Source organism: Haliotis rufescens, unplaced genomic scaffold, assembly GCF_023055435.1.
Source record: "Haliotis rufescens isolate VD_foot unplaced genomic scaffold, xgHalRufe1.0.p SCAF_11, whole genome shotgun sequence".
Taxonomy (NCBI): domain Eukaryota; kingdom Metazoa; phylum Mollusca; class Gastropoda; order Lepetellida; family Haliotidae; genus Haliotis; species Haliotis rufescens.
In genome coordinates, this window is record NW_025963791.1 from 2,974,599 (window position 1) to 2,997,855 (window position 23,257).

Consider the following 23,257-nt stretch of genomic DNA (forward strand, 5'->3'; position numbering starts at 1 on the left):
CCATCATGTCGCCTCGTACGACAAGCATAGGTTGCTGTGGACCTGTTATAAACCGGGATCCTGATGGGATATTTATAACTGAAAATTGATAATGTATATGATGATACAGACTTTAAAGCGTTACATACTCGGTTTACTTGGGTAAAAGGTGCAACTTGTTTTTCATTTTCAAATTGCTATACATGTTTATGGAATTAATTTCACAATAGTTTGTTTAAAGAACGGGAAAATAGCAAGGAAGAACAAAAAATGTGTTATCTTAAAAACATTTAATCTTTCTAAAACATATGGGGTACGTCTTTATTCATATTCTTAAAAGAATTTAAGTCATGTTCCTTTTGAAAAGATCAAAATATGATTAATAATGTAGGTCATAACACTATGTTCACTGTTGTCTTTTGGCTATCATAAACATATTAAATATGGTCCTTCCTACAGTTTGAACAGGTTTATCAAAGAGTCTTAAATATTAATTTTGATCTACGTATTTGCTGGATTTGTTTTACAATTGCTTTTAAGGACGAAATATTTGGCACCAATCTCAACCTACCTATTATGAAATCCATGTAAACAGAACCAGTCTATGTCTAGGTACACTCAACTACAGGTGGCGGTTGATAAACGGTTCAGCTTGTGCAGTATCATACGGACGCCATTGTGACCATCTGGTCGCGTTTTGTTTACCTTGACGATTGAACCCCTTTTGGTCACCTTTCCAATGTAACCCGTTTCGGTCACATTGACGATCGAACGTCTTTTGGTCATCTAGACGATGTAATCCGTTTCGGTCACCTTGACTATCGAACGTCTTTTGGTCATCTAGACGATGTAATCCGTTTCGGTCACCTTGACGATTGCACCCCTTTTGGTCACCTTTCCAATGTAACCCGTTTCGGTCACCTTGACTATCGAACGTCTTTTGGTCATCTAGACGATGTAATCCGTTTCGGTCACCTTGACGATCGAACGTCTATTGGTCACCTTGACGATGTAACCCGTTTCGGTCACCTTGACGATCGAAACCCCTTTGGTCTCCTTGACTATCGATCCCGTTTTGATCACCTTGACGATCAAAACCCGTGAAAAATCCGGGTTAGAATAATGTCATGATGCCGAGCTTTTCAAAAAAGGCGACTAACGGGATCGGGTGGTCAGGCTCGGTGACTTGGTTGATGCATGTCATCGTATCCCAATTGCAATTGTCTTGTCTAGACTCGATTATTAACAGACCGCCGTCATAAAGCCGGACTATTACTGAGTGTGGGACCCGTTAAGATCCGGGTAAGAATAGGTCTTCAACACCCATGCTCGTCGTAAGAGGTGACAGTGCTTGTAGAGGCGACTAGTGAGATCGGATGGTCAGACTCGCTGACTTGGTTGATGCATGTCATCGCATCCCAACTGCGTGATTCGATGCTCATGATATCAATCACTGGATTGTCTGGTCCACACCCGATTATTACAGACCGCCGTTCTATTGCCGTCTTCAACACCCATGCTTGTCGTAAGAGGTGACAGTGCTTGTAGAGGCGACTAATGAGATCGGGTGGTCAGGCTCGCTGACTTGGTTGATGCATGTCATCGTACCCAACTGCGTGATTCGATGCTCATGATATCAATCACTGTATTGTCTGGACCAGACTCGATTATTACAGACCGCCGTCATGAAACTGGAATAATGTTGCGTTGACAACAAACAAACCATGACGATCGAACCTGTTTTGGTCATCTTGACGATCGAACCCCTTTGGGAAATTGATTCCAAAGTGACGGTGAACCTCCTCATTAGTCAACCATCACACAATAAGCTCGGATAGGCCCTTCTGTTTATGGTACTAGACTTAATCAGAACAAATTATTTTTGTTTCACGACGTTTGGGCACAGATGGACTGAGGCCCCTCAATTCATCCCCAAACTGCCCTGATCCACAGGCCGCTGTAAGTCTTGGTGTGCCAGCACCACATTGTGCTCGTGGGTTTTCCAAGTAAACAACCTGTCTTGGCTCTCCCGAACGCTGACACCCCGTGGTATAACAGAAATATAGTTCAACGTTAAACCTACTCAGACAGTTTCCTGCATTCCTACACCACACTGATGCAGCTTCATGGCAGTGTATTGATACAGTAAACAGACTTTTAGATGTCCTGTGTTTGCTCTCTCTCCCCTCTAGAGCGTCAGTGATAGGTCATCTCTCAGATTAGACTGGTCCGTTGTTTCAACCTAGACTGACAGTTAGTCCCAGAAATAAAGTTATTTTATTTAAAAAATATATATCTACAAAACATAAATAATATAATTCAAATAGACCCCAGAACCATCCTTAGAGCTGAGGCAATATAGACTTGAGTTGGACTCCTTTTTAAATTATTTTCTCTAGAGTCTGGGAGACAGACTAGGTTCAACCGTCCGCTTGCACTCGACGTCACTGATGTTCTGCTTGTAATGGTTCATTGCATGTCCCATACAGATATTTGCAACCGATATTTTGGATAATGGAACTGAATACTTGGTCTTGTCACGACTTGATTGGTGCGTGCGTGGGGCGGTAGGGATAGCCTAGTGGTTAAAGCGTTCGCTCATCACGCCAAAGGCCCGGGTTCGATGCCCCACATGGGTACAATGCATAAAACCTATTTCTGGTGTTCTCCGCCGTGATATTGTTGGACTATACTCACTCTCTTTGTAAGTGAGTTTGGTTTAATTGTGCATTTGGACATTCAGTCGGGGTACCTGTTTCCTGTGATAGTTATTAGCGACGGAGATCGTAGATGTGTCAACGTTTGTGAAACAAACGAGCGTGGCAATATAGGTTAAAAACAACCAATGATTATAATCAGGGAGTATCTAAGATTCGAACCAGGGTCATCGACTCTGGCTAGCCAAATTAGGGCAATTCCGAACAACATATGGGGAACCATAGGGCTACCTGTACCCTCATACAATTCAACCTGGTTGTGATATGGCCTTTATTACCTCAGTCATGGTGAAGGCAAATCACGGATCATTGTTAACGAGGTAGACTCATGTCGAGAAATATGCTGTCACTGTCGTCCATGACACTCCATCGTCCATCCAACTGCATTGTCGTGACTGAGCACGGAGGACCCAGTCGTCTAAGGCGCCACAATTCTGTGTTTAGAGTTGCGTGTTTAGAGTTGCGTGTTTAGAGTTGCGTGTTTAGAGTTGCGCATCCTATGAAACCCGATAATGTTTCTAAGTTTGTCAGCAACATACCCGTGCTCGTGGGAATCACCGAAGTGTCAAACGTCTAAGACCTGCATCACTCCGGGCCTTCCTCCCATATTAAGCAGACACGACTGGAATACTGTTCAAAGCGGCATTAAACCTAACACACTCACTTACTGTCCTCCCAATCACCCACTCCCCCAGGTTATTGGATTCGTACTACAACTTAAGATATCCTTTTCTGACCTGGAGATTACCATATGTCCAAGGGTCATCTTAATCGGATCCCGGCCCACAAACGGCCCTTCCTGCCTACTAGCGTTGGTGCCCGAGCTGGGCACTCCTTACCCAAGGGCTTTGTTGAGTAACGGCGCAGGTTCATTGTGTTTGACTGAGAGATTACTGCGTAGTGTTTGTGGAGAGATGGTCATTGACTTTTCGACCTTTCTCGTTCCCCAGTCCACAAATCGATGTTTGCTTGTGCATTACCGTTATTAAACTTCAAAAGTCAAATTGGGACAGATAGACTGTGTTTGACGAGATAAGATCTACGGGGAGCGAACGGCGTTAATTTTACGAAATGGTTTCTACAAACTGTGTCTAAGTCGGTCTCTTGCCACGGTTTAGGTGCAGCTAGATAGTTGGTCGTGCTGGTGCTGGTGGGCCTACAGTCACTACATGCCCTTAATACAGCTGTTGTCTACAGTCTCTGTTCACTACAGACCCATAACTGTTGTCTACAGTCTCTGTTCACTAAGTACCCTTATATACAGCTGTTGTCTACAGTCTCTGTTCACTACATACCCTTATATACCGCTGTTGTCTACAGTCACTGTTCACTACATACCCTTATGTACACATCATTTTATCAAGATCACGTGAACCAATCAGATCTCATCATTCTGACATGGAAGTATCATAAACAACTGTTGTGACTATGCTGTCATGTTGTTTTGATCAGAGTACAGAGATCCGACTCATATACTAGAATCTCCACATACAAGGCGTTATGGATGTCTCCCCACTGTAAATATGCTGAAGGTTATACTGAATGAGGATGAGGCAATCCCTGCCAGGCTAACCTTACCACGCCGGCGTGTGGTTAAAAGGCTGCAGACCGCGAACTACTTAGCTGGGGAATTGGAACTGGTCTTTCTTCTGATGTGAAATTGGTAAAATCAAAGAGCCCTTTAGACTGCTGAAAAATGAGTATTTATATCTGACCATGTCTGGCCAGAACACCACCCACCGACCCTCCCCACTCGTCAAGCTCTCTTGGTCGATACATAGCTGTGCCTTGTAGAAACCAATGAGACACAGAAAGGTTTTTGTGGCTTATTTTAATATATTTTCAATGACAGCCTTGAGGGCCATGTTTAAAATATGAATGGAAATCTGTGAGCATGGAGATAACATAACTAAGATCATTCATGCACAGCTTCTAAGACCTAATATTTTAAAGAAATGGTTGAGGATTCGTTGTTGTCGCGAGTAATATGTGTTGCACGTGTAAAAATGACTAGGAGCTGGCCGAGTCTACTTTAGTACTTTTGCTCCATATTGACCAATTTACTCAATATATTGAATTATTTGATGCTTATGATTTGCCATTTAATCAAGATTAAACACTTCTTGGGATTAACCTGATTCCTCTCCTAGAGAAAGACCTAGGTCTTACTTTCCATCGGGTTTTACAATCCCAAGGAGTCCACATAATGTCTGCATTGCTAAGATGGCCAATTCGGTCCGTAAAGCAAACTGTCAGTCGAAACTGTGACAGTTGTCTCGGGATTATTTCGTCTGAGCGGTTTTAGCCGGAAACAACCGAATGGTCATCAGACTTGGGCGAAAACTGTCCCTTGCTTGAGGTGACGTAGACGTGTTGGTTAGACGCCACTTATAACTGTATATTTCAGTTAAATCGTGATGTGTGGGCTTAATGTGGAAATGTACGAATCACATTTCTGTCCCGCGCAGTGATATTGCTGAAATACTGCTCAAAGCAGCGGAAACCTCCTTCACTCACTACTGTGGAAGCCCGACTCAGGTCGAAAACGTACCGCCTTGGTGACACAACCCGCTGTTACGTTTATGATCCTGACAGACCAAGAATGAAAGACGGAGACAACAGTCATCAGATCCTGGCACCAGTAAATGTTGACAGCGAGCTGCGACGCTTTAAACATCAGGACAACCAGTTCCCCCAGTAGACAGAGAGTGAACGAATATGACAGAAACATATTCAGAGAGGGAGATTTTGTGTGTTCGTTCTGTTTGATGTTTAACGTCGCACTCGGCAAGATTCTCGCCATATGACGGCGGTCTGTAAATAGTCGAGTCTGGACCAGACAATACAGTGACTCACAGCATGAGCAACGATCCACACAATTGGGATACGATGACATGTATCAACCATGTCAACGATACTGACCACCCGATCCCGTAAGTCGCCTCTTACGACAAGCATGTATTGCTGAAGACCTATTGTAACCCGGATTTTCACAGGAGGTGTAGGTTAGTAGACACACACGTTTGGGTGAAACGACTGGTCGGTGCATAGCAATTAACCCTGGACCGATGAATATATACTCATTACTGATGGGTCACACAGATGAAAAGAGATTAAAGCATTCAGAAAACGTCACATTTTCAACTTCCAATCAAGTAGTTCCGTTGCATCTGGAGTCTATTATATACCCACACTGACTGTTACTTGTCATGCCATGCACGTGCTAAACCACTGGGTCCATATGTGTATTTTGGGGTAGCGTTGCCCATCACCTTCAACCTTACACTTTGTTTTTAATAGTCGTTGTCTGTTTTTCCATTTTAAAAAAGCATCCAATCAGTGTGACATAAACAACAAGTTCTTCAACTGTTAAACACATCGTCAACATACTCAGACCTATTGACGGTTGTATGTTCATGTCTGACACTCAACACACCTAGGTGACTCTTCAATAATGACGCAGAGTATACATCGACAAATTAAAACATCGTTAGCTCATACCGATACTGCGCAACACTATCGATAGTTGTGATAAATGAAAAGTCCTGACGAACATGCGCTTTACCTTTCGCTGTGTGAAGACACTCGTAGGTCTGGTATAGGAGTCATCAATTACCGCCCTAAACCAGCTTTATGTGACGGACCCAAGCATCTATCTTGTTCTTATAGCCATGACCCAGACTTAAGTTTACACATAGATCTACACAAGACTATAAATAAGACGGAAAAGAAATACCGCAAATAAAATAAACCCACTGTCACACTTTCACCATTTATATCCACGGATGGGCAAACACAATTTTAGTTTCTTAAGTACATTTAACAATAATATGCGTAGATTTGTTCCCTTTTATCAAATTAAATGACAACTCGCCTGCACTGCAACCCATATTTTTCTTTCAAAGTGATTGCCGCGTAACTCTATAGTTCATTATTTAGTTAAAGCTGACATCAGCCACGAGTTCCCGACGGTAAGCAAAGAACTGCATGATGGACAAGACTACACGACTTCTCTCCCGGGTGTTGCCTGTCTAAACACTGTATAAACAGTCGGCGTACAGCGCAGCAATTAGGAACAGACCGGTTTTAGAGGTTTATATGGGGATGGAAATTGCATTAGCTATAACTCTGCAGACAGGAGTACAGATTAAGAGATATATGCCACTCCACTGCCAAAAGCCTCTGCGAAGGGTATTCACAAACACTTCCGGGTTTGTTAACGAGACAGTATCCGTGACTGGGAATCGGCTTAATCAATCAGACAGGCTGATAAAAAAGACACGCGAAGATTGCTATCTTTTTTCCCGGATATTATCCCGATACATTAAATTTCAGTTGAGCAGAGCAAGGAATGCACCACAATGTTAAATTGAATGATCCGATTGGGAAAATACTGCTAATAGGGTAACTACTGCTGTGTAAAATGATCCCCAAGAGAGAATTATTTGAATTCAATATTTTCAATTTGTGAAAATAATTACGAATCAAGGAGGGAACGGGAGCCCTGTCTTAGACGCCGCAATCTGATATAGAGTGTCGCCGCATATGGCTGCATCGCTAAGTAATTCCGGATCCGCTGGTCGTTAGTTCTAATCCAAGATACGTCCCGATTATGATTATGGTGTTAGAACGATAGCCGTAACTGGCTACGAATTGCACAAGTGGCCCTGACTAAGGCGCAATGTTCTATGAAGAGTTATGGCCCTTAGCCGTACCAGGCTATGCTATTCGTGATTTCGAACTCAAAGTATGATTATGATCCATGGTCTCTCAGCGCCATACCCGTGCGCATGGGTAAAGGTGTCCTAACTGTGACACGTTGGGGTAACTGCACACATGTCGTGCTAAATACCGTTCAAAGCAGCATTAAACCTATACGCTCTCATGAAATGAAACTGTAATTTCGGGCATGATTTTTCATAGATCGGTTCTTCTATAATCTAGTGATTGTCACTGTAACACTGTAATTTACCTCAGATGTACAAAAGCCATGGTCCATACGTGACTTGCTTGTGCACAGTAATATGCTATTAGCGAGACGGGATTCGTCAGTGGGAAGGCCATGCTGTTTGTTTTAAGAAAACCCTACTGAATTAAATCCCGTTATTGGATCGGATTACATAATGTCAGTTTGCATCAAACCCCGAGCCGCACTTCTGTCTGTAAAGTATGGTTCTCATCTGCAGAACACTCTTCCCCGGTGGGGACTCTCTGCTTAACCTGGCGACTTAATGGACTGAGTGGTCAGGCTTGGAGACTTGGTTGATGTTGTCGCCTCGTACGACAAGCATAGGTTTCTGGGGACCTATAGTCAACAACAAAAGTTCCTGTGACACCTATATTTTAGTGTATTTTTCAAACAAGTAAAGTTTGGTTTTCAATATTGTAGTACATGTATGGAATCAAGTCACAAAAATGAAACTGCTACAGAAAAGCATGCATTCCATGCAAAAGTTGACTTTTATGCAAGCCCCATGCATTTCACTACCCAAGAATGGGTATAAAAACATGTGCGTTAACGGGATTCCATAAGCATTGTTTAGAATCGTGCTGACAACAACCACTCAGAAAAACAACAAAATTACGCAATTATTAAACATTACGAAATGCCACGCCTGTCCGAAAATGAGCGTCTGCGGGCCATTGGTATGCTTGAAGCAGGATCGAGTCAACGTGATGTTGCAAGACAATTTAACGTTCACAGAAACACCATTCGGTGTTTATTGCAACGTTGGCAACAGACGAATACAGTTAGAGACCATCCTCGGAGTGACAGGCCACGCGTAACCAATAATCGACAAGACAACTGGATTCGAACAACACACCTACGAAATCGATTCCAGCCAGCAACAGTGACTTCGAGAAGCATCCCTGGCCTTCGACGAATATCTTCACAAACCGTACGTCGTCGCCTCAGATGTGCAGGGATTGTCGCCAGAAGACCCGCCAGACGTCCCATTTTGACAGGAAACCACCGTCAAGCACGTCTACAGTGGTGCAGACAGCGTCTACGCTGGACGGCCATGCAGTGGGGACAAGTTCTATTCACTGAGTCTCGTTTCCACCTCAGCCACAGCGATGGACGGATTCGAGTGTACCGACGTCGAGGTGAACGTTACGTCAATCATTGTGTCATGGAAGAAGATCGGTTCGGGGCCGGCAGCGTTATGGTATGGGGTGGGATTACAGCAAGACAGGGGACCCGTTTGATAGTGGTAGAGGGAAATCTCAATGGACAGCGCTACCGGGGCGAGATCATCGGCCCTGTTGTTCTACCGTTTTTTGCGTCGTCATGGCTCAGGCATTACCTTTCAACATGACAACGCCCGGCCTCATATTGCTCGACTTGTTCAGGATTCTCTTCAACAAAACGTGAATGTCATCCCCTGGCCGGCTCGCACCCCTGATCTCTCACCAATCGATCACATGTGGGATGTGATGGATCGGCGCCTTCGACGTCAACCACGTGTTCCACAGACGCTCCAGCAGATATGGACAGATATCCCACACCTGGTCCATTCCATGAGACGAAGATGTGTTGCTTGCATCGCAACCAGAGGTGTCATACCAAAAGACGTTAAAATATGGTACTTGTTGTTAACCTGTCTGGCGGTCGGCATTAAGGGGCAAAAACAAGGACTGGTCGGTTTACTGTGTCTGAGTAGGGTATTCATGTAAAACTGCGGCATGGTATCTCAGTGGGCTAGCACTATAGTTCGGCATCAGTCCGGACTAGTACAAGCAGCCACACACACGCTTGCATGCACGTCGCTATATAAGTGCAATAATCTTTGACCCAATTAAACCCAATTTCATCTCACCTCTCCTAGTCACCATTAACTTAATTTATTTGTTTAGATAGAACACACCAAATATGAATACCGTTTAGGATTTAAACAAATTCCTGAGCATGTCCACATTCTTAACACATATTTTCATAGTGTGGTTGAAGAAGTGAATTATACTAATTTAAAAATTGATATTTACTAATCTTCAGCATCTTCGTGCTATCTACCAGGCAGGATAGTAAATTCGTTTTAGAATTCACTTGGCTTTTTTCTCAGTGTTTTAATAAGATATGGTTGAAAACCTTATTACTATATATATATATATATAACCGTGGTAATTATTGCACGATTATGTCACGTTTGCAAGGAGAATACATGTCAAGACACAATTTGTGAAGAAAACCTAAAACAGGTATAAAATGTGTAATTTACAGTCGGAATCGAAAGCATATGTTATAAAAACCAGGGCCTTTCACAGAGGCGAATATCGGCATGAAAAACACATTGTGAGATCATGCAATTTTCTCTTATGTTTTTATTTGAACAATTTAGATCAAAAATATAATAAATGGTCACCCGTTCACTCACAGCAACCACCACCCGTCAGTCAGTATGATTGATCTCTGGCACTCGATGGACTCTTGCGTGTTGTGTAGAACACTCTGTTACAGCAGCCCTCCAGGGGCTTGTCCTTAAAAGCACTATAAGTAAGACAGTAAGCCTTTGAATGTAAATGTCCTGCCGTGTGACCTGTCAATGTGTATGTTGCCTTCGATGTTACACCTTGACAAATATGTGTGGTGTGAGTAAGTGAGTTGGGTTTAAATTCGCTTTGAATAGTATTCCAGTTATATCACGGCGTCGGTACAGTTTCGAAACAAATGAGTTTAAAGACCCTTTCAGCACAATTCTGTCATGTATGACAGGGGACACCAAAGACGTCTTCATATATCCGCAGGTCATTACTCAGTAACAATGATTCGCTTATCTGATAATTCGGACGAATCCACTGGAATGGTGGCCTCCAGATTAATGGGATGTCCCAAATTGTTAATACAAAGCTGCATAATATTTAACTATGGTTTGATATATTTCACCCAAACGCATGCAACATGCCCGATTTTGAAAACGTTAGTTTGATCGCGTAAATACGTATGAAATCACTTTAAACGTTTAAAAAATGTAATTCACATTCAGGGGATTCAGCATTTCCCCAATCAGTACAAGGGTATAAAAAACTGTGGAAGCGTAACATCGACGTTTAGCATCGGACCTGACCAAAAATCACAACGATCATGTCAGAGTATTACCTCAGCAGACGCCCATAGCCAAGTCGAAACAACTTTAGGCTGCGCGCGCATCACAATTACCAGACAGATGTCTCAATTCCGCCAAACTGGCAGTACCTAGCTCAGGCCAAGAAGCGGAAGACCACCCGTGACCAGGGCCAACGAGGACGTTACCTTCGAGATTTTGCACCTGGGGAACAGATTTTTGACGGTGACGTCTTCAGCTGCGATCATCCTTTATCGTCCAGTCAGAATGAGGACAGTGTCTAGAATACTGAGAGTGCATGGTATTCGGGCGTTTAGACCGTTCCGATGTGTATCGCCAAAACGCCAACATCGACGTCAAATATTGCACGCCCCGAAAAGTACACCAGGGGCGGAACAGGATCTTTTTCTGATGAGAATCAGAGTACACAGCTGACTAGGGGAAAGGGGGTCATGTTGTGTTCAGCAGGTCGTATGGTCGAGGTAGCGTCATTGAGGAATCCGTGGTGACGTCACAACAGATCTTTTCGTTTTCGATGCCAATCTGACCGTCCAACGCTTCATCGAATAGGTACTTCGTGATGATGTCCTTCCTACTCTGCAGCGGAACCGGAACACCTTGTTCCAACTTGACGACGTCAGACTGCACACGACAACTGTAACTTTCCACGAGAAACACGCCAACGTCTTAACCGCCAATATGTCTTCTAAAGAGCATCTGTGGTCCTTTCTGAATTGCTGGATCAGAGAACTACCAGTTCCTTCACTCACATGACAAGGTCTTGCTCAGGCACTTGTTGACGAATGGCGCTTGATTCAAGCAGCCCTCATCAGACGTCTGACGTTCCCTGTTCGGCGTCGAGATATAACTGGTTTACGTGCCAATGAGGGATTACACGTTAGGGACTGATCTGTGTCAGATTTTCAAGGTGACTTCTGAACACTTAACGCTACCTTCATAACCGTGAAGTGCATGTGACAATTATCTTTGAAAATTCTGTTCACATAAAACATCATGATGTGCCTTCAAAATAAAATTGGGGCGATCGGATAGCCTAGTGGTTAAAGCGTTAGCTCGTCACGCCGACGACCCGGGTTCGATTCCCGACATGAATACAATGTGTGAAGCCCATTTCTGGTGTCCCCCGCTGTGATATTGCTGGAATATTGCTAAAAGCGGCGTAAAACCATACTCACTCACTTAAAATGAAATTATTTTGTTTTGAATAACATTGTTCAGAAAATGCGATGTTGTGTTTGGTATCTGTCTTTTTCGCCTGTCAATTTATGAAGAAATCTCATCACTTTTCGTGAGTTTCTTTTTTTAAATAGTCGCTTCCACTTATATATTTCATATACCGTGTATACCGAATTGAATTCGGTGAACCCAAAGTAGTTGGTGTTATTGTGAGTGATTGTGAGAAGTTTAAGGCGCGTTTTGCAATATTCCGTCGGCATCATGGCGTGTTTCACAATATAACCATGTGTGGAATCAAACCAGGGTATTCGGCATGACGTGCCAATGCCTTCACATTTAGGCTACTTACTCAACCGACCCTATTCTTAAGGTGAATAATGAAGTTCAGATAAACAGAACTGTCAAGTTAGTTATTTTCAGAGTTGGTTAGATTGTCAACATTCAATTATTTTCATTAAGTGGAAACTTTTCAACTGTCATTCATCAGTTATTTTAGTTTCATAATAAACCTGCACGTATAAAAATACAAATTGGATGAAGTAATAAATCGGACGCTGGTGATGCCTTGAAATCCGTTAAACCCCGCCATCCTCGACAACATGTATCAGCTGCAATGTCGTCTCCCACTTCTCCTACTCCACAGTCTCATGAAAGTCAAGTGCAGGTTCCCATTCAGCCCACTTTCCGTATAGGCCTCTAATTCTAAATTCTCATAAAGCCATCGTTGTCTGGCGACGACTACGACAACGACCATCATGCGTCGTACAATCTGTTCAGGGTTCACCTATAATTACCGACATATTTGGACAAAATTGATATACTTTCGACTACGATGGTCTAAGAAACCTGTTAATTGTCCGGCCGATAGGAAAGTAATAACCTGACCAGGGTAGATACGATATTTCCCGGATTACTTTATCGAATTACGAGTCTATTGATTTCGGCAGAACGCTAGTGCCCCGTGAAACCCTCGTCTGCCATGAACTGAGGTCATTCCAGGCAGTAGAACAAGCGTGTTGATTTAACCTCGGGATATTTAAACGTCTTTATTTTATGGAAGAAGAACAATGATAACAAAAGCTAGACAGATGTAGATTTCCTGCCGCTTGAAACAAGCGTCCTGTGTGAATATAGATGGCTTGGCGTCGAATAATGAAGCTTGGTATATCTTAGATACGATCGACAATATTTCTTTGATTCAGGAATGGTTGGTTACTAGGCTACGGTTACCATATAAGACGTCCATATGCCTGATGCGGAGATGCTGTGTTGTACTGCTTCACTAGACGATCGACAGAGCCTGGATGAGGCTGAATGTCATCGTATACGAGGATTGCTGATTTTGAGTTTTTAGGTTTTATTTCAATGTTTTTTTATTCCTATGTTCCAATAAAGTTATCAGGTATACGTCATAAGCTTTGCCACCATCTATCTAGACAGTGGATTGTTTAACGCTGCAGGCTATTCGCGGTCCAGAAATGTATACCCCGTGATATTTCGGGGAAGGATAGACCCCTACTGTCCCATTCTTGTCATGATTTACGCGTTTAAAAGGGACTATTCATAACGGTCTGGAACCAGTTTTCAGACAAGGCCCAGCCGTTTTAATCAGTGACTGATGGGTATTCACGGTGCGTGACCCAGCTGATTGTGTGACAGCGTACGCCGACGTCGTGAATTGTTCAGACCGGGCCAGCAAAGTTATAGCCCTTTTACGGATATCGTTTCTGGGTCAATGAAACTAGTTGTTGAAAGTATGAGCGACGAACTCGGATTTTCTGACACAGCATGGTATACTCCATTGTGTTACGGTATAACTTGGACCTATATATACGCTGCTATATCATATGTTGTCAACCGATCTCGAGATGCATATGATGTGATGTACACAGGGTACAATACACCATATGTCACCAGGGATCGGTTGACAATGAACGTATCTCATCGACCCGGAATAGATGTCCGAGGTTTTACCGAGGAAAACGCCTTCTTTCAGCCATGTTTACAGCAGGCAAACGACGCAAACGAAAGGTTACTTCCCTTTACCCACTGCATTCGAATAAGCATCGGTTCATTTCATTCAACAATACTCATGCCAGATAAGCAAGTTACCTACGGTGTGTTCCGATTGATTTCTCAGCAGGGTATGTGAGCAGGCTACATGAGTGGGCAACATGGAAAATAACTGTCCGCGCCTCAACCAATCAGAAGCTAGCACTTTAATGTAAGGTGAGATAAAGCTTCATATTGGAATACCACTTAACACCCTCATAATTACTTGTATCTCTTGTCACAAATGTCTCTGATTTGAATTGACGGGTAATCGAATCTGACCTCAAAGCGAAGCTGTGGGGGCGAATGGCGAATGTATCACAATAGAATGGCGACATAACACACTGCATAACCGAGGATGGAATCTATATTCTCACCCTGGATCCCACGCCACGCTTAAAGCACTTACTGTGTGTCTGTCTTGAACAGAATTTCATCACCAGAACATGCCTGTCGATAGCTCGGATGTAACGAATAACGGGGAAAGTTATGTGATAAAATATTGTATAGAGAATGAACGGTTGCCTGGTAACCATAGGTAGGATCTGATACGATCAAGTTTAGTTCTTGAGGCGAGGAGTTGCGAAAGTAATATAAATCGACCGTCTCGGGTTTCTTGGGAGGCTACCGCCTGTCGGCGATGGAGAGAGGCCATGGAAGACGAGATTGATCATAGAGCCTGCAGGTTACAAGTTTACCGTCAAGTCACCTAGTTAGGGAGTGAATAATACTTCACGCATTGGGACTTTGGGACGCATGTAGTTTCCTTTAACAGTATAGTTACCTGACAAGTTTATGTTCATCCAAGATTAATATCATGAGGAAAATGTTGACATATTTTCATGGTCTGATTCAATCTCATTAAAATCAGATCTTAGTTCTCGCTATCGCTAAACAAAGCTTTGTTTATCGGCAGAGAGAACTTAGATCTGATTTTAATGAGATTGGGTCTGATTTTGTTAACGTTTATCACATCACTTTATTTGCTACTTGGTGGTTAATTATAAAGTTGAGTAAATGAGTAAATTGGGTTTAACGCCGCTTTGTATTTGTCAGCCTCATGTGGGAAGAAAGCCCAAAGTGACCTCTCTCGAAGACCTCTTAACCCTCGTGCTTCAGTTAGTCGTGGTGGGTCGAATTGGCAGTGATTGGTTGTGTGATGCGTTGATTGGTTGTTGTCAGTTTCCTGCCAACCGTATATCGGTTGGTGTAGGATTCCCTGTGAAATAGCGTGTCGGGTACCAGCTAACGACTTACACACTCATATATTACACGACAGCCTGTTCATCCCTATCAGATCTATCAAAACATCAGTCAAAAACAGTTCGGTCCATCTTCCCGAGGCAAGGGACGATAAAAGTCCACTTCCACCCTTGCCATCTTCCCGAGACAAGGGAGTTAAATGACTAGGAAAGTCCACTGGAAACTGGACTTTTAAAGTCAGTTAACTCCCTACCCTCAGGACGATGACCCTTGCCGAACTAGGCTGGAAATGAGTATGGAGTTTTATGTTGGCTGGACTGACGAGACTATACACAGTCAAATCAAAATCGCGCAACCAAAATCGACATCCGGTTTGTAAACTGCTCTGCAGATTTCGGTCGATTGCAGGATTTGCAAAGCATGTATACCGCCAACTCCGCATCAACAGATATTTTCCAATCTTTTCATGTTTTTAATCAAGGTGTTCACGTAATTTCTTACACTTCGCGGAGCAAAAACCGTTTTATCACAATATAGATTTTTGTTTTATCATCAATCAAACCGCCTTGACTTGGCGACACCATTTTGTGAGGTGGAATCTGATTGGTGAATAGGAGGGACATAGCAGGGACATAACTCGTAATATCAACTGGTGGTGCTTCGGTCGAGCCCAGAAGTTCCAGCCTAGTTCGGCAAGGGTGGAACTGGACTTTTACAGTCAGTTAACTCCCTTACCTCGGCAGGATGAGTCGGTCTAGTAACGGGTGCAGGTTATCTTGATACAGCTTAGGTTATATATTGTCTTCACGACATAATTTGTTTGTATGTTGTATAGCGCCTCGGGGTATGAGTCGGTCTGGTAACGGGTGCAGGTTATCCTGATATAGCTTTGGGTATATATTGTCTTCACGACATAATCTGTTTGTTTGTTTGTTTGTTTGTTTGTTGTATAGCGCCTCGGGAGGATGAGTCGGTCTGGTCACCCGTGCAGGTTATCTTGATATAGCTTAGGTTATATATTGTCTTCACGGCATAGTATGTTTGTTGTACAACGCCGCAGTCGGTAATATCCCAGCTATATGACGTTAGCTTGTAAATAATCATGTCTGAAACATACAAACCAGTGAATGATATTATGCGCAACGTCCCACGCCAGCCTGACCGCCGATCCATTTAGTCACCTCCTTCAACGAACAGTTGTGTTATGGTCCCCGGGCACACGACATAAAGCCACCAGTGGCTAATACACAGTGATCAGATGCAGTTGCAGCATTCTGTCAGTGGAAACAGGTCGTTAAAGACAATCCGATTCCTTAGTTTCAGGCTCCAATCTGTTGATTGAATGCCGAGCTCTTGATTTATTGAGGCAAATCCCTTAAAATCGTGTAGCCAACGAGATATAGTAGTCAAATAAGTGCTGCATGTTTTATAAATTGAGATATAATTATGTTCTGTCACTTTTGAAATCTAGACACATTATCTTTCCCCCAACAGGTTATACACATATTTATGAGCATTAATTATAGGCACCACCTGTTTCAAAATCCAATTCCGAAAATTAATGACAAACAATGGAACTTGTCAGCATGTTGTATAAATGCACTGCCGCCAAATGAGAGCTAGAGACCTTCCAGTTCCAGACCTGAATGAACTGACCCAGACGCTGCACCAGGAAGGGGGCCCGAATTTGAGAATCAGACGCTGATCAGCATGAGGAGAAGCCTCACGAATGTCATCCGTGAGATGGTAGATACTCAAGATACTGAGGGCAGTCAGGGGTGGTTCCCGGGCTGACAATAATCGTGTTTCACTGCATTATGTGACAGTCCGATTCGTGGTGTGCGCTGGGTGCTTTTCAGAGGTGTTGAAATGAACGTTTTAGACTTCTTCGCATGACGCCAAAACATCGATACCGAATGCTTACTGACAGCTTCATTATTTGTGTGATGGGAGTGCCAGGCGTTGTTCATCACTTTTCTGCTCTCTTGTCGTGTTTCCAACAATGATTCACACCAATCATTTTTTTAATGTAGCACATAAGAAAGTGGGTGGTGCTTAATTAATGCCCATGTGTATATGTTGTATTCGGTAGTTTTTGTTGTATTTTGCCGACTCAGCATGGATTTGTCTCAGACGTATGTAAGACATCAATTGTGAGTGCTGTTTCCTTCTACAGGATCAATATTAAAGTGTCCCGTTCCATTACTGGGGGAAACATAAATGGCCGTAACCCATTCAATATTGCGTTCCTAGTCATATAAAATAATGTCTGTTTTTGTTCTTCTGGATGTTACACAGAGTTTATGTCTTAACCCAAACTAACACACACACTACACAACAAAACAGTTTTGGTATTAGGACATAACATGGTGGACATAATCAATATGTATTAACGTTATTACCAGGCATTGATTGCATTGCTGACTGGCATACTAAAGCTGTATTCATATTTCATTGATAATTATACGATTATGAATTACTAATCTCATTAAAATCAGATCTTAGTTCTCGGTACCGCTAAACAAACTTTGTTTAAGGGTAGCGAGAACTAAGAACTGATTTTACATGACATTAAAGAAATACAAGACAAAGACATGACCTCATTCCAAATATTTATTTTGAAGTTAAACTGCACGAGGCTGCCTAGTCTGTCTTACAGACCCTGATACAAATATATCAACTACAGCCCATGCAAGTCTATAATGTTTGGCAAGTCTAAATTACAGCAGTATCAGGAAATGAAGAGAATCACTGGGCCCCTTTTTTATTATATTTTTATTAAGATAACTGAGTAACTGTTTTTTTTCTGTACGATATGTTCATTTCAAAGACTATATGTTAGTCTAGAGGCTGCCAACTCCCTTCTGGTGTCAGATTCATTGGTCTTTTTGGAGGTTTGTCGGGTCTCAGCAGTGTGGTACGCGGGACGCAAACTTCAAAATTTAAAAAGAAATATTGGTGTACGTATAAAACGGTCCTTTATATACTTTTAAATTAAAATGCGCTATATTTCATTATCCCCTACTTTTTTTTTAATTTAAAAGAATATAATGCAGGGATGGTGGTTGAACCGCATGAACCCCCTGACCCTGGATCAATCAGTTGTCGGGATCAGTAATGAAGAATGACATAGCCTTGTGAACTTCGGGGAAAAGTTAGCTGATGAAAGCGCAATGTTCCAGCCAATTCTTCCCATATAGCTGCTATGCTTCAGGACATTGTATAGTCAGCAGCTCAATGGTATTGTCTATTTGAACACCAACACATCAGATAGATTTATTAGTCATCAAGAAAGTATGGCTAATCTTGAATTTTCAAGATGTTTTATTCATTTCATTTGATTTATTCTATATTGGAAACTAAAACCCAAGTACGCCATATATAACATGGTCTGATGTCGATATTGAAATTAGACAAAAGGGAAATCTCAATATGAACATCAGCTAAGAATAGGTTCACAAGACTAGACTGCAAACTACAAAGGGCAGCTTTGCTCAGAACAGTACACCAGTTACAAGGCCTGTCAGTTTGATGTGGGAGGAGAGTCCAAGTGATGCAGGCTTCAGACATTTGCCACTGAATCCAACGAGCAGTGGCATGTTGCTGACATACCAAGAAACATGATCAGGACGAATCTGAGATTTGAACCCATGATGCAGGTTTCTGACATGCATAAGGGAGACAACTCTGCTCCACGAATTGCAGAACCTCAGGCACTGACACACCTGTGCCTCTGTACCCTGGAGCATGAAGACATACATTCGGCACAAGATGTCAAATTCAGGGCCCCAAAAGTGGACCAGGTCAGAAAAGGCCCCCAGCAGTCCACTGCTTCTAATTAGAGGCAACCTCACAGGATCAGTTGGTCAGGCGAGGTGTCTAGATTGATTGCTGTTATTGTACCCTGACAGATTGGAAGTTTGCTCATAGCATCAACCACTAGTTTGTCTGGCTAAAACTGTACCATTCATAGGCCCCCATGATAAAGTTGGACCATCGGTAAATACCGAAACAAAAAACCCAAATCAAATACATGTTCTCTTGTAATATACTGAACTAAAAAGGTTAGAGATCATGAATATGTTTGGTGGTATTTTTTATGAAATTGTGTGCTCCATCATCACTACAAAAAATATCCCCCAAAATATGCAGTACTCTTGAATTTGAAATGCTTCTATACAAGCCTCTCAGTCAATACAAACAATGCAGTTCAATATTTCGACTTCTTTATTGGATATTTATCGCATAGTTTCAATATTTGCAAATGAAAAATACAAAATATGACATTTCACCATATATTATGGCTGGATTATGATACACAAATTGGCCCCTTCACTTCAGACACTTTCTGTACAATAGGTGTAGGGGTCGTCCCACAGTTATATTATCTCATTTATGTATAGTTATATTTATGTGATCACAATACTCGCAAAGCCCAACAACAGTACAGAAACAAAAACAGACCTATGAAACACACATTCATTTACACAACAAAGTCCCAATTTTAAACAAAATTTAAATTTCATTAAATACTAGTACCCTTCAACAAATGGCCTTAAAGGCTTCTGTGACAAGCCCCGAAGTATACAGAGCGTTGGCATGGAAGTGATTAGCCATCAATGCCTCATATTGCTGAATGGCACTGGATTGTCCCATAATAGTCTTCAAGTAGTCTAGATAATCATGGCCTTCCGTTGACAGATGCCAGAACCAGATGCTGCATTCAGACAAGTAGTTGTCCTAGGTTTGGGCGTCAATGCGATTATGCCAACATTGCCCTCTAAGACATTATAGAAATATTCATTGCGCCCTAACCTTGGAAAGGAAACTAAAGATTTATGGATAATCATGGTTTGACCATCGCTGGTCCTCTGACAAATGCTAGCAAACATTAATCAGGGCCAGTTATATAAAACTGTGGTTTAACCAGTGGACATAAAGTCCTGATTTTGTTTACTCTTAAAGTGAGCATTTGAATGATTTGTTGCACGTCAGTCAGCAATATTCCAGCTGTATCACAGCTACCTGTAAACAAACCATCCCTTCTTGGCAAGGCGAACCAGTGAGCGAAAGCATGAACATAAAATAAATGCCCACTGGGACACAATGACACACAATCAGCCAGGTCACACATTGTGACCACAAGATTTTAACTTTATAAACTACTATGACAAAATAAAATAGCAGACACTTCTAGAATATCAATATACATACAATAGTGATGCTATTTAAGAGGATTTGTAGTTTTCTGACAATGTTTTTTGTGGGACATGTGACCCTGCACTGGCCATGCTGGCTCATGACTCTATAACAGTTGTTGTTGAAACCCACTGAAAACACCACACACAAATGTTCCTAGGAATCTCTGGGGGGAACAGTATACCAGGATGCCAGTTTTCCACATCCCTTGTATGTCATTACAGATCGATAAACTGTGCGTTGAATTATTGAAGAAACATGCATCAGGCACTTGTTTGTCTGCTTTTCAGGAAGAAATCAATTTAATAACCTCATAGTCACGTCTCAAGGCATGAACACATGTCATATCTACCAGAAGCATAAACATGATTACCATATTAATAAAATATGTTAAATTCAATAATCCTATTAATATTCAAGACTTTCGAAACACTATCACCATCTTCATCTTAAATATAGTACTATGTAATACTTAACAGACATACCAACACGACTAACAACCCAAATATAAGATAGGTGAGTGAGTGAGTTTGATGTCATTGTGCATTGAACAGTATTTTAGTTATTTTATTGCAAACACTTGTATGAAACCCATGAGCGCTGGTATAGTGCCATGGGTTGTAGTCAGGTAACTTGTGATTATAACCACTGACCAGTGCGTCCTTGCCCTTGTCATAAAGGGACACAACTCTGCACAGCAGTTGCACTTAGTGCATGGATGGACAAGGGTTGTACAGGGATGAGTCCCTTTGCTACCAGGATATGCTGATTGCTGTGGGTTTGTGATATAAGAAAATGGAAATGAAATTTCAAGATGGATGTAATTGACTCAAAATCTTCAATAATTAAACCCTACCCTGCCCTGTGGTTTTAGACTAACAATAAATCTGTATCCAGGAATGCAATGAGCATGTATTCATGTAAGAGAGAATACAATGTTCCCCATGGGTAGAACTTATATAATAAATACATAGTATCAACATATGAATGAGAAGAGCAAAATGTAAGTGTCTTTGGCCATTTGGAAAAATATTTCAAGGAGTGCTTATCTTTGTATAAAGGTGAGTGAGTTTGGTTTAAAGCCGTTTTGAACAGTAGTTTGTATAAATGTGATGAAGTATACAATAGAAGTAGAGACATTAATAGACTTTTGTTGTGTCTGTGGTCGCTAGATTTTGAAAACCTGATCAAACTGTTATTGTTTCAATTAATACAGAAACATATAATTGTTGAAACTGTCAAACAATAAATGACAAAGGACTCTCTAAAGTTAGAGGGGTCTGGAATGTATGATTACAACACCTCAACTATGATCCTAGTTCAAGGCAAAAAGGAACTGCTCATTTTTAAATATTCCCAACTAAGGCACCCCCAAATACTATCCCCCTTTTATTACATCTGCTGCTTATGCACATACAGAAAGGGAAACTGGAGAGCTTCCTCACATGAACTTTTCAAGACTTCCGTCCTTTACAAGAAATGTTGCTTCTTGTTGGGTTTAGCAAGGTTTTTCATTTTCAAAATTATCCAGATTTTAACAAGGGAGACATTGTATGGAGAAACATACATTAATGTGGCAATATGTGTACACCACCTTCTCGCAATACCTACAATAATCAAATTGTATGTAATCTGAATGTAATTTCATTCACTGGTCAATGGTCAGGAAGAAATTAATAACTTGCTTATTTGGTTCTGCATTCCAACAATTTATCATCATCTTGTTCATGTTCATTATAGAAAATCCCATTAACAAGTGCTGAGTTTTGTCGTGGCCAAACTTAATTTGTGCCTGTGAGGTTGGCAGGAAGGAGGCAGGGGGCAGACTGCACAGACCAGATCACTAATTGTAACCAGAGGTTTGTTTTAATCTGAGTCAACTGGACCAGTACTTACAACTGTCTGGCAATTACTGGGTGTCCTGCAGATATTGGAGAACCTCTAATAGACTATTGGTAAACTGTGCAGGGACTGTCCGACAAGAGAGTTAAGAGCTATGACGATCGGAAGTCAATGTTAAAGTGTGGGAGTTATGACTGTTGTGACACAAAGGCTTCTCTGTTAAACTCAGCCAAGAACACATAACAGTGACACATTAGAAATTTTACTGTGTACAGATTTGAACAACAGGAGCTAAAAACCACAATCAGAAAAAAAGAGAGTTAAAATTTGTTTTTCTCAATCTTCAGATCTTTTCGGATTAGAAAACTAGTTTGAACATCAAGTTGCAATATCTACATTTTGTTTAAAAGGTCACAAGCATGATTCCTTATTATGCAAAAACTATCATATTTTTTAATACATACACTGACACTTTAACCTTTAGTGTAGCAACCCAAAGCAATTAATTTTTGCATTCAAGTAATAGGTTTTTGGGAAAATAGATGTTTTGATTTTCTTTATCATGTTTATAAACTTTACGTCAGAAAAGCTACATATTTTCAACACTCTTCCAAACACAAGGAATGACTTGCTCGTGCATTCATGAAATATATTTTCAAGATGACTTATTCATAGAGCACAAACTAAAGAAACTGGTCTAACATGGTCTATTAATGTGGGTTGTTTTTTTTTCATTCAATGAGTAAGATCAAAACTCTTCATTGTCACAATAAGAAAGATAATATTCTCAGCAGAAAGCCATTTTTGCAACTTGAACACTTCCCAAATAACAAATCTAAAAATCATTTGCATAAATGTTAAATAACATGAAACACGGATCCATATTAAAAAGAAAACCTATTACATAAACCAAAACCCATTCTCAATCAAAAGACACCAATATGAGATCTATGACCTGTTTATTTTAATAGTGTACTCCCAAGGGAGCTGAGAATGAAATTTGAG